The sequence below is a fragment of the Pinus tabuliformis genome, chromosome 4_2 (assembly GCF_031772625.1).
Source record: "Pinus tabuliformis cultivar Carrire ecotype Pingquan chromosome 4_2, CPIR1, whole genome shotgun sequence".
In the NCBI taxonomy this organism is placed as follows: Eukaryota; Viridiplantae; Streptophyta; class Pinopsida; order Pinales; family Pinaceae; genus Pinus; species Pinus tabuliformis.
In genome coordinates this window covers 578,520,825-578,530,624 of record NC_142304.1, presented here as the reverse complement: position 1 = coordinate 578,530,624, position 9,800 = coordinate 578,520,825, and positions in this window count along the sequence as shown.

Genomic DNA, 9,800 nt, shown 5'->3' with positions numbered 1-9,800 from the left:
GAGCCCCACGCGAAGATAGTCAACACTTCCTCTTTTCGATGTCCTTGTTCTTCTGCCTAGTGTCTTGTTGAAGCTCATCAAGGAATTCTACAGAAAATTCTTCAATAGATGGAATTTGAACATTCTCTCCTTGATCTTCAATCAAAGGAGACTCATACAACCTTAAATTCTCAACATTAACAAAAGCATAAATTTGCATAGATGAAGGCAAATCCAACTTGAAGGCATTATTACCAATCTTTTCCACAATTTTGAATGGACCATATCCAATTGTTTTAGCTTTTTACCTTCTCCTTAGAGACTCTCTTTGCTAATTTGAGGCCAAACTTCATCACCGACTTGAAACTTGTGATCTACACAATGCTTGTCGTGCCTTTCTTTGTACTTGCCTTGGCTCTTTTCAAGTTGTTCTTGAACTATTTGGTGTACCAATTGGATTTGTTCGATGAACTTTCTTGTTTTTCTATGTTTCTATGAACATCAATAGCAACATCTTTTCCAAAAATGAAATCGAAAGGAGATTTAGGCAAGTATCCAAAACATGCCTCAAATGGCGTAGACTTGAAGAGTGCTTGGCCTGGTTATAAGCATGTTGAATATAGTGAAAATATTCCTCTCACAACTTAGGATGCTTGCTCCAATACCCACGAAGAAGGCGTATCATTGTTCTGTTCACCACCTTTGTTTGACCATCTGTTTGTGGATGAAAAGTTGTACTCTTTTTCAATTTGGTGTCTATGAATCCCCACAAGCTTAACCAAAAATTCCCAACAAAGCGAGAATATCGATCACTAATAATGGATGTGGGAAATCCAAAATGCACCCATACATTCTGAAAAAATAACTGAGCAGTATGTTCAGTTGTAACTTGCTTTTTGCATTGCATCAAAATACACATTTTGTTGAACCTATCCACAAATACATAAAAATAATCATGACCTCTTTTTGACAATGGAATACCTCCCACAAAATCCATTGAAACACTCTCCCACGGTCATGAAGGAACCGGAAGTGGTGTGTACAATCCTAACTCCTATTGCTAGGCTTACTGACTGCACATAATGAACATCCTTTAATAAAGCGTGACACACTTTCAAGCATACAAGGAAAATAACAACCTCAGTAGATTTTCCACCTTCTTACTATCTTAATGTTTAATCCTAGTAATCTAGATAATGTGCGTGTGCAAGCCACTCATCTTCACGCAAGAGGGAAAACACTCTAGAAGAAGGTAGAAAAAGCCATTTAAGAGTAAAGGAAAAGAAAATGGTTTCAAAGGGAAGGGAAAGAAAAATGCATCTATCAAGAAGGAAGGAGATAAATTAGCATGAAAACATTGTTCCAAAGAGGGTCATGATGAAGCTTATTGTTGGAATCTTCATCCCGAAATTAAACCAAAAAAATCAACAACAATGGAAAACAAAAGACAACTGCAACCACTCAATAGGATTTGGGCTCTGATTCGGGTGATCAAACTAAAATTACAGCCATGGTTATAAAAGGAAAAGAATCCATTGCTAGAAATAGTTCTTCAAATTCAAAAAATGAAACTCCAAATGAAAATAAGAGGATATAACCTTTTCACATAAGGGTGATCTCAAAACATAGCAAGATTGATACACTTTTTGACAATAGCCAATCTTATCTCTAAAAACATTGTCAAAAGTTTAAACTTGGAAACCATTCCACATCTTAAACCGTATCCACTTGTATGGGTGTGTGACAATGCATAATTGCAGGTTACTAGAAAGTGTAAACTGAAATTCGCCATTACTGCAAATTTCATAGATGAGGTGGAGCTTGATTTTGTGTCATTAGACATATGTGGCATAGTTTTGGGCAGCTCATACCTCTATGACAAAAAATTTATCTTCCATAGACATGAAAACAAATACCATTTATTCAAAGATAGAGTAGAATATATTGTGAGAGTTCATAGCAAGAAAATAAATCTTTCAATTGTTAACGCGGGGCAGAGAAAAGACTAGTGAATTCAAGCAACAATTTTGTGCTTCTAATGATCAAACACAAGAATGATGTTGATAATGAAGCTTTTAAAGGTTGTGATTCAAAATCGATATCTAAATTGGTTGATGTAGTTAACCAATATGATGAGATGTTTCAGGAACCAAAGGAATTACCTCCCAAGAGAGGAATCCAACATGAGATACATTGCAATAAGATTGTCCCCTTCTTAACATTGCCATGTACAGGACGTTAGTGATAGAAAGTGCAGAAATTAAGTACAAAATTCAAGAGTTGTTGGATAAAGGGATCATCAAGCCATATTCCTCGCCATGTGTTTCACCTATTGTCTTGGTGCCAAAGAAGGATGGAACATGGCACATGTGTGTGGACTTTCATGCATTGAACAAAATTTAGGTAAAGATTTGTTACCCACTCCCTAGAATAGATGATTTACTTGATCAATTGAAAGATGGAAAGTATTTTACTAAGCTAGACTTAAGGAGTGGCTACCATCAAATTAGAATAGCTAAAGGAGACATTTGGAAGACATCATTCAAAAAAAAACAAGGTTTGTTTGAATGGCTAGTAATGCCTTTTGGTTTATGCAATGCTCCTGCTACATTCATGTGTGTGATGAATGATGTTTTGAGGCCATTTCTTGATGATTTTTTTATAGTATACTTAGATGACATCTTAATTTTTAGTAAATCTCATGATGAACATGTCATGCATGTAAGAAAAGTATTTGATGTCTTGAAGAAAGAATGGTTGTATCTTAAGATGTCAAAGTGTGAGTTTGGAAAAACTTCTTTAGTTTACTTGGGTCATATTGTTGGAGGGTGTGAGTTGAAAATAATTCCCTCCAAGGTTGATGTCATTTTTAATTGGCCAAGGCCCAAGACAGTTACTGAGGTAAGAATTTTTTCGAAGCAGCCCAATACTGGAGGAAATTCATTGCTAATTTTTCTTCTATAGCAGCTCCTTTGCATGCATTGACAAGTGTGAAAAAGGTTTTTCAATGGGGAGGCAAATAGAAAAAGGTCTTTGATGCTTTGAAGGAAAAGATCAGTTCAACTCCAATACTTCCACTTCCAGACTTGAGACAGTCATTTGAGATTCAAATTGATGCTAGTGACTACGCCATGTGTGCAGTCCTCATGCAACATGGTAAGCCTCTCTGCTTTCATTTGGAAAATTGTAATGGTGCAGTGATTAACTATCCTACATATGACAAGGAATTGTATGCATTGTTGCAAAGTGTGAAAAAGTGGAAACTCTACTTGATGGGTAAGGAAAAAATCATTCACATTGATCATCAACCATTGCAATACTTTCAATCTCAATCTAATTTGCAACAATCAAGGCACTTCCAATGGATGGGTTTTCTTCCATAATTCCACTATGTAATCGAGTATAAGAAAGGTATCTAAAATAAAGTTGTTGATATGCTTTCTAGGCCTGTTGTTAGTGCAGCTACTTTACTCAAGCATAATTTTGTTTGGCATGAAATTTATATTGAGCAATATGGATTAGACAATGACTTTGAAGATGTTTATGCAAGCTTGAGTCAAGGTAACCAAGTAGAGGAATTGGATTATCATTTGCATGATAATTTGTTTTACCTTCTTGGAAAGCTTTGTATTCTATAGGGAGAAAGAGTTAACATCATAAGAGAGGCACGTACTTCTCTTATTGTTGGTCATTTCAGTTTAAGTAAGACAGTGGCACATCTACAGAGGTATTGTTATTGGCCTCGTATGCTTGAAAGTGTGTCACGTTTTATTAAAGGATGTTCATTATGTGCAGTCAGTACGCCTATCCATAGGAATTTAGGATTGTACACACCACTTCCGGTTCCTTCACGACTGTGGGGGAGTGTTTCTATGGATTTTGTAGGAGGTCTTCCATTGTCAAAAAGAGGTCATGATTATTTTTTAATAATCATAATAGGAACATGATGAAGGATTTCACCCGAAAATATATATATGTTAACATCCCATGTGAATGCTATGACAGAGGTGGAGTGGGAGGCTCGGCGGGTAGGGGTAGACCGTTGGCCTTAGTCCCTGGGCACATGCCCCCCCCACGTGGCCAAAATTTTCAGAAGTTGAACATCAGAGGGCTTTTTAATGATCCAACAATTTTGCCTGGTTTTCGAATAAATTGTTGCTCTGTTAGAGCGCTTGGCAGGCGAAATTGTAGGATGATGCCAGATTTTGGGGAAAATCTAGAGCAACTAGTGGGAAAACTAGGGGAGGTCATAACTTCACAGTTTTTTCAACCAAATTGGGTGTAGAAAGAGGCTAGGTGGCCATTTTTGGACATTTTGGACTCATTGGAGCAAAGCATTTGAGTATTGTAAACACATCTTTTTACACATTTTAGCATAATAGAGAGGCCCAAGCCATTGGAAGCTGGACCAAGGAGATGTAGCCCAAGAGGGGTAAACTCCGTCATCATGTTCTTGTTGTGATGTGTTTTTGGCGATGTTCTATACATTTTTATGTTGTTATTCAGTCTCTTATTTATGTTAAAATTTCTCATAAAATGAACATAAAAAAAACTCATTTTTCACTTGCAAAACTCACAAATCCTCAAGCACATGGACATCATTTTGTTTTTTAATATAAGGAAGATCTTAGCACAGAAAAATAATATTCTTAATTAAATCATTTTGGTATCAAAGCATAAATGATAGTTATTAGTTAATAATTATTATTATTTTATTAGATATTTATTATTTATATTATATCTTAATATTATAATTAATTAGATCATATTATTATTATTAATTTTACAATCTAATAATATTGTATTAATATAAACTAATATAAAATCATGTATCAGGTGCTCAAAATTATGCTCAAAAACCAAAGTCATCATAATGGTGTGGAACCTAAACGACCGCGCATTTCTTGTCATCCTGAATCTGGCACAACTTGTTTCGCGTGAAACAGACACTGTATGCTCCCAGAAACACGTTCTGTCCATTTTCTCAAACATGTAAATTTTCTAAAAAATGGATAGACCAATCAGTAGTTTGTATTGTTGATGTGGCGCTGACTGGGCAGGTTATGTGGTAGTTTATTGAGTCAAGGATTTCTCTACTAATCGGATCGTGCCAAGTGGCACCTTGGTATTGGTTAGAATTTGTGTGTTTTTATTGGTTGGAATAGTGGCCAACCACGAGCTAACATGTGGCCCAGTCGAAGACCGCCACATGGCATCCCGAAAGGCAACTAAAAGTTGGTTCAACAATCGAATCAAGGCCACAGGACTCGAAATTGGAACCTTTGAATGCACAACACAAGGCCTTACAACGCAGCCTACACCATGGTTCTTAACTATAGTGTATGGCGCACTCTATTTAAAGTTAAACCGCATACATTTGGGGGATGGGGACCGTGGTTAACCCTCGACCCCAGTCCAAGGACCATGATTAGGGGCTAACCATAGCCCAAAACTATATATACGTTAACCACCCATGTGAACGCTACAATGGAGGTGGAGAGGGGGGCCCATCCGTAGGGGGCAGGCTGTTGGCCTTAGCCCCCGGACACGCGACCCCCCCACATGGCAAAAATTTTTGGAAGTTAAGCGTTAGAGATCTTTTTAATGATCCAAAATTTTCCCCTAGTTTTTGACGAAATTTTCACTATGTTAGAGCGCTTGGAGGGAAAAATTGTAGGATGATGCCGAATTTTGGGGGAAATGTAAAGCAAATAGTGGGAAAACTAGGAGAGGTCATAACTTCTCCATTTTTCGACCAAATTGGGTGCAGAAAGAGACTAGATAGCCATTTGTGGACATTTTGGACTCATTGGAGCAAGTTTCAAAAGAATTTGGAAGTTGGACCAAGGAGACGTAGCCTAGGAGGGGTGAACTCCTTCATCATGTCCATGTTGTGATGTATTTTTGGTGATGTTCTGTACATTTTTATGCTATTGTTAAGTCTCTTATTTATGTTAAAATTGCTCATAAAATTAACATAAAAACTCATTTTTCACTTGCCAAACTCATGAATCCTTAAGCACATGGATAGAATTTTGTTTTTTAATCTGAGGAGGATCTTTGCACAGCAAACTAATATTCTTAATTGGATCATTTTGGTATTAGAGGACTAGGTTTTCTTTGTGCAAGAAGGATTTAACTATTTGCAAGTTTATGTCATGCTTACAAGGTTAAAACTCAAAAGAGGAGAAGGAAAGCTAGTTGGAAGCCCTGAAGTTGGATCAAGGGGAAGGAGGGCAATCTTACCACACTCTCCAACACCAGTTCATCCTCAAATTATTTTTGAGACTCCATAGAGCATGTCTCATGAAGGAGAACCTACAAACATGACAGAAGATGAGAAGGTCTTCAAGAAGGTTTTATTTGACATGACAGAGATGGTGAAGGTCCTTTATGAAGAGAGGAATATCAGGCTGCAAGGTGAAGTCTCCAAACCTCCCAAAGGAGAAGGTTCTTCAGAAGGAGGTAATGGAAATGGAGATAAACCTCCACCCTCTCCACTATCTTCTTCATCTTCCTCTTCATAGGCATCGTCACCTTCTTCCACTAACACAACCCTTACTCATACTCATCAACATACCTTAAAAGGAACAGGAAAATCACCCTTACTAAAACTTGATGTTAAAATTGAGATGCCCATGTATAATGGTGAAGTGAATGCAGAGAAGATTGATAATTGGATTTGTCAGATGGGGGTTTATTGTAGAATTCAAAACCTTCAAGAGGATGACATAAAGATTCAGTTAGTTTCCTTAAGAATGGAGGGTGAAACACTAGTATGGTGGAAATCAAATACACAAGAGGAGATTATAAAAAACACAGCAATATCTCAATTTCTTGGTATGATTTCATTACTACAATTGACATAAAATTATATAGTCTAGCATATATGTAGACAGCCATCTTGAATCAGTAGAACATTAGATAGTTAAAGGTCAAAATGTGTAAGATTACAACAAAGAATTCAGAAAAAGGTCTTTAATGTTAGGTGTAGATTTGCAATTGTAGAATTTCCCATTGTAGATCACCTGATAATGCAATATACTAAAGTAAAATACTAGATCTACTTCTACAATCAAACTTTGCGGAAACTTAATCAATTTGAGCTAGATCAATCAGAACACATGTAACAGAGAAGAAGAAATCATACACATGAAACACAGAAGAATACTCTAGGGAAAGCCTCAGCTAAAAACCTCGCTATATGTATTATCATACAAGTGGAAATCTCTCAGGATTACACAAAGCTTTAGCTCACAAGCTATCCAGCTCTCAGTACAATCACTTTGTTGTTCATAGGAAATCAAAGGCTTCTCACAAACCTTCTCCTCTGCCCTCCAAGCCTCCTATTTCCTTGTGCAGTTTCTCTTGGGGTCCAATGCCGCCACCTGTGTGAATTCACCTCTCGCACTTCTCACTAAACTCGGAACTAACTACTAAATCCTGAAGGAGATAATTCCTTCTGCATGGATGAGTTTCCTATATAGGAAAAATCCTCCAACTGATAGTACATTGTCCCTTCCTCTTATCTCAACGGGGTCTCTGACTGAACTGACATGCATGAGTTATTTATGAGAGAATATTCAGTTATCTGAAGTGTAGCAATTACAAGCATGCATGCATTAACTAACTGAACTCATAATCAGTTCCTCAAACTGTTGGAACTAATCTAACTGAACTTAACTCAGTTAACTGAGCTAACTAATTAAAACTCAAATACAACTCATCCTTATCTCTTTAATTAAGGGATAACTTCCTCAATCAAGGGGATAACTGTTGCATGTCTTCACATAGACTTCATTTTTTATTTTCTCCAACTAATTAACTCAAGATGAATTAATTAATTATTTTACAAACAGGTGCTAAGATCAAATTCTAATTTTAATTCTCAATTTTAGTTCAAGGACTAACTAAAATTGGAATCTATCCTGAAATGTTATTTATAGCAAAGTTATTTTTAGCATTTCTATTTTATCATTCCTTGTTGTTGTATCCAACACTGGTACCTGAAATGCTATTTATAACATTTCTTGTTGCCATTTTCAACATTCCCTCTCAATAAGAAAGGCATTCAACCTGAATCCAATCCTGAGCCTTTGGAATGTTCTGCATGCAACACTTCTCCCTAGTGTTGTTGCTCCAACAACTCTAGAAACAAAAAAATATCCAACCTGAATCAGAATGATGCCTCTGTCATCAAAGTCTCTGACTACTATTGCCTCTGTCGACTAAAAAACTCTGCATCACTGTGCTCTTCAGTATCTAACTTCTCTAGCCTCTGTCATTTTGATCTTTGACTGCATCAATCACATCGATTCCTGCTGCTTCATCTGTGCTGCTGCTAGTCCTATCTCCCAACACTGCATCCACATTGCACCTCCTCTCATCAAGTTGCATCATGTTTCCCATTGTTGCACTGCAACTCAGTTACTGAGAAGTAAGTAATTGATCTCCCTACTGACCTCCCTGTTGGGCTAGAAACATCCTCTGATGTTAAATCTTCATTTTCCGCTCCATTCGCATCTGTCTCTACCAACTCAACCAGTCCTGCTACTCCTCATCGAGGCTACCGTAGCAAGGTCTAATCAAAGAGGTTGGGTACCTCAATGATCCTGCCCCTATTCTAGCCTTCTTGGGACTGTCACTCCACATCGCCCCACCTCCAACCTGGAGGTATGGATGCATGTGATCCCTCTACCCACTTGGCTCGAAAATTCCCCCTATTGGAGGTCTCTGCATGAGTGGATGCCTCCACTCGTTCGCCTCTCAACTTCTCCAGTTGTGGCTGCTCCATAACCTCCTGAAGTTGCTTCACAAATTGTGGCTCCTCCACAATTGTCTGAGACTTCTTCTGGCGCTGCATGTTGAGAGGTAATGTACTCTCCCTCTCAACCACCAAGTCTCCAATAGTTGCCTTGCACTTCAAGGCTTTGCATGCATCTTGAACCTCAAGAGCATACAGGTTCTTGACTCGTGAACCGATTTGCTTCACCTGTCTCGTGGTGACATGTCATTTCCCTTACTGAAGACTACATCATAGCCTTTGTCTTCCAGCATTGCGATCGATACCAAGTTTTTCCTCAATCCTGGCACATTCTTCACACTTGTCAAGGTAATGTGAGCTCCATGCTCACTCTAAAAAACAACTATGCCTACTCCTGAGACACTATAATTTTCACCATTACCCATCTCTATGAGTATCTGGAGATCTTTCTCCTCCAAGGTACTGAACAAACTCTTATCGCCGGTTATGTGGAATCAAGCTCCACCGTTAAGAAACCAACCACATCCCCCCATGGATGAAACCATCCATGAGATGAGGGTGAAATCCAACTCGAACTGTGAGGCCAGTGCCTCACCTTCTGATCCTTCCTCGGATCCCCTCTTGGATTTCTTCAGTGGACAATTTGTAGCAAAATGGCCCACCTCATGACAATGAAAGCATCGCACTTTCAATTTTTCGAGCTTCTTCCCACCATAGGAAGAATTGGATTTGGGATGAGAATCCTTCTCCTTCCCTTTCTTTTCCTTACTCGCTAAGGCGCATTTTTCTTCATCCTCCTCAGATGAAGAACCATCTCTGGTGCTTCTCCTTATCTCCTCCTACATCAGATCCGACCAAAGTCGCTCCCAATCTGGAAATTTCTCTCTTCCATTTACTGACTCTTGGTAGCTATGCCAGCTCTTAGGAAGACCGAGGAGAGCAAGACTCACCATGTCATCATTGGCAGTCGTGATCCCTACACTTCCAAGCTCATCTGTGCAGGTGGTGAGCATGTTCAGATATGTAGAGATCATGTATCCCTTTTCACACTTGATTT